This window comes from Vicia villosa, linkage group LG6, assembly GCF_029867415.1.
Source record: "Vicia villosa cultivar HV-30 ecotype Madison, WI linkage group LG6, Vvil1.0, whole genome shotgun sequence".
NCBI lineage: Eukaryota > Viridiplantae > Streptophyta > Magnoliopsida > Fabales > Fabaceae > Vicia > Vicia villosa.
This window is the reverse complement of record NC_081185.1, coordinates 97,368,923-97,372,494: the sequence shown is the minus strand read 5'-3', so window position 1 is coordinate 97,372,494 and position 3,572 is coordinate 97,368,923. Positions and strand designations below refer to the sequence as shown.

The 3,572-nt window shown below is 34.3% G+C and overlaps 1 long non-coding RNA gene across 1 annotated transcript; it reads left to right on the top strand.

Moving 5' to 3' along the window:
* LOC131609376 (uncharacterized) lies at positions 1-3,572 on the top strand. Its single transcript, XR_009286126.1, has 2 exons — positions 1-2,601; positions 2,686-3,572. It is a non-coding gene; the product is annotated as an uncharacterized LOC131609376 (long non-coding RNA).

Sequence of the window (3,572 nt, the reverse complement as noted above, 5' to 3'; positions counted from 1 at the left end):
TTGGGGTTCCACCATATGATGCTCATGTTAAGGATCGCTCCTGACATGCAACTATTGGTCATACCACCTCCTATCTCAAGTTACTCACCAAAGTCCGGGTTAGAACTTTATCTCATCACAGAGGAACCATCGAGCACCAAAAAGAAAAAAGAAAATAAACAAACAAAGCACACAATAATATATACAAATACAAAACACACAGATAAACAAAAATAGGTTTAACACACTTAAAACTGGATCCCCAGTGAAGTCGCCATTTTTCTGTAGCGGGGAAAATCTGAGATCAAAGCCATAAATTGACTCGACTCAATATTTCAGTGAAAGTCGCCACCGCGCTTTATTGTTTCCAAAGGAAATGGGAAAAGAACGAAAAAACCCAAAGTTTGTTTTTAAAACAAAAAGAGATCTTAGGAACGGGTGTTGATTATACAAGGGGAAGGTTTTAAGCACCCCTCATATCTGTGGTACTCCACAGGAACCTTTTTGAAAATCTGTGTTTTATAAAAGATATCGTGTGCAAGAGAAATAGTTTGTTTGATTTTTAAAATAAGCTCGGCAAGACTATGTCTTGTGCCTACATACCTCCTCGGTGCAATGGAGAAGTCAGAGCTAATGTAGTTCCGCTTTTAAAAAACGTTTGAAAAAGGTATAAACACATTTACCATCGTCGGGGCGAATACTCAGCCATTGATCTTAAACATGAGAACGAACGAGTTCTTTGCATCACTAATGAGAGAAGGGCGCCAACTTGGATAAAATCGACAAGTATGCCACTAGCTCTCTCACGTGGAAAAGATTTCATCGTGTCAATCAATATTAAAATCGTGGGGCATCGCAACTAATGACAATGATTAATTGTGCTTACTTTTTTGAAAGAAAATGCCAACAAGGGCTAAATATAGTTTTTAAAGAAGATTTTAAAAGGGATTTCAAACATAAGAAGTTTTTTTAGAAAAAGAGAGGAGACTTTGAAAATTTAAGAAGTGGGAGGAGATGAAGAGGCTATCCTAGTGCGAGAAAATAAAAGTTTAGGGAAAAACGATCTGACCAAAATAAGAAGTCGACACTTGACACATTGAGTCAAGGAAGAATTCCCATCCTTTGGACTACCCACACAAAACCAAAATTACCACTTAGGGACCAAAATGAACTTGCAAATCTTCGAAGAATCACATAAGTTTCTGACAGAAATCGGACAGAGTAACGGTTGCAAATGGGCGAAATCCTTATCTTAGTGCTTTGGAATTAACCTTCAAAGACTTTTCGAGGAGATACCTACACACATCACAACAGCAATCCAACCAGACAAAATAACAAGCAAGATAACAGTCAAATAATGATACACAGTCCATTGGTCCTTAAGTGTTTTTTAGGTTTCATCTTGTTTATTAATGTTTTAGCATAAAAGTAAAGTATAGTCCAAGTGGACAAAAGAAAAATAGCGGAGAATAAATATGACGTCCAAATGGACAAAATAAAAATAGCAGAAAGTAAATATGATGATATGATGAGTATAAGAGCGGTAAATATAAAGGACAATATAATAAAAATGCGGAAATTAAAATTAGTCGTTAGTTGTTAAAGATAACCATCTTGAAACTTGTCAAGTATGTTATCAAAGTTAGTAAATAAAGATTAATAATGGAGGAAGGATGAATTCGGATTTAAATCAACCACATACAACTTCCTTTTCATTTTTAATCTTTTATCGATTCGGGTCAAAGAAAGAAAAGGAAAGATAGATGAAGAAAAAGAGCAAAAATAACATAATAAACTAATAATTAAAAAAACGCAAGGTGTAAAATAATAAGACATATTTTTGTGAATTTTTTCATAATTTTGGACTAAAAACAAGATTAATATGAATTTTTGAAGTTAAAAACTAATCAAAATAAAAATAGTAACATAAAATAAAGCAGAATAAATTCCAGCCATCGGATTTAGTCAATTGACTAATTTTATGTAGGATCTAAGATCCAGAACTAAGGTGTATAGTAAAAATACAAACAAGTGTGTAGAGAATCCCATTTAGATCATCTTCTCAGGTGACGACAAGTGTCTCCGGTGCCACTTGTCATTCATCGATGCATCACATAGATCCCAAAATAAATGTAATAAAAAAATTAAAAAAAAAGAAATGAGATGAAGATGATGTCAAGAGAGAAAATATACAGAATTCTTTTATCAATTTCTTCCACTTTTCAATGTCAACATCGGTACAGTATTTTGTACTATCATTAATGTACCCAAGACTAAAATAAAGTGGAGAAATGATATTGAAGAGAGAGAGATATCAGTAAAAACAAAACTCCATGTTTCCATAAACTTCTTTTTTTCATTTTCAATAAAACTCCATCATTCATCTTTAATATCACACTTTCTCTTCTCTCTCATAAAACACAAACAAACCACATGCATATTAAAAAAAAAAAAAAAAAGTAAAAGAAGTCTAGTAAAAACCACACAATAAGATTAGAGGCGGAGAGACACCGAGAATGGCGGACGGAACTCCTCCGGCACGGTGGCCGGAGGTGAAAATTTTCAGAACTCGAAAATTTTACATCATCCCGTTCGGTTTTCTCTCCTCAGTTCAAATATCAGGTTAGTTTTTGAAAACAATTGCTTGAAACTTGTAGATCTATCAATGAAGTTTGATAGCTCTAAGTTCAAAATGTAGCACAACAGTGCAGGTAACACGAAAGTAAAGATGGATTCGGTATCAGAAGAGACTTCTCAACCTTTTGAAGCAAAGAAATCAAGTAACAGTGGCGGTTGAGAGCTCCGGCACGGTGGCTCTGTGTTTTCCGGCGAGGGAGGTCGACTTCCGGCGGTGATTTATGAGCTCAGGTGAATTTATGATTTGTTCTGATTTTGTCAGTCTGAAAAGTTCTGAAAAAGAGGTCCCCTGTGTCAGTGTGAGTCAATGCTTTTATAATGTAGAAATTATGAACAAAATGGGCTCAGGTATGATTTTGATGAACTGTAATTTTCCTCCTTGAGCCCAATCCGAACATCCTTTTCTATTTCTCATTTTCAGCTTTGTTTTAATGTTCTTGAGATGTTGTTTGAACATGTTCTTGGGCCTGGATTTAACTTTGAATTTGAATTACTTGTTGGTGTGAATGAAAATTTACCACGGTAACTTCACTTTGTACCATTATTTTTCATGAATGCTTGTGTATGATTTTTGATTGCATCTTAATTCTCTTCTTTGCATATGATGAGCACCATTGACATGAAGATGGAGGGAAAAGCCTTGGAGAGACTATGGTGAACTCGAAGCCCAAACATGAAGTTTGAAAGAAAATGGTGGACTTATGAAGTGACTTCAATCTTGATCACACAAAACTTTGAATTCTTGTAGAATAAAATGTAGAAATTGAATTCTTGCAACCATAATGATGTAATCTTGGATTGTCATGAATTAGATCTTTGTATGAGATGAAGACTTTTGCTTTGAATTTTGTAATCTTTGATGTATCGTTGGCTTGAAACTTTAGGAATTTAATTCCTCTTAAATGAATGTACCTTTTAAGTTCATGTAAAAACAAATCTTGGATCATGAGTGCTAA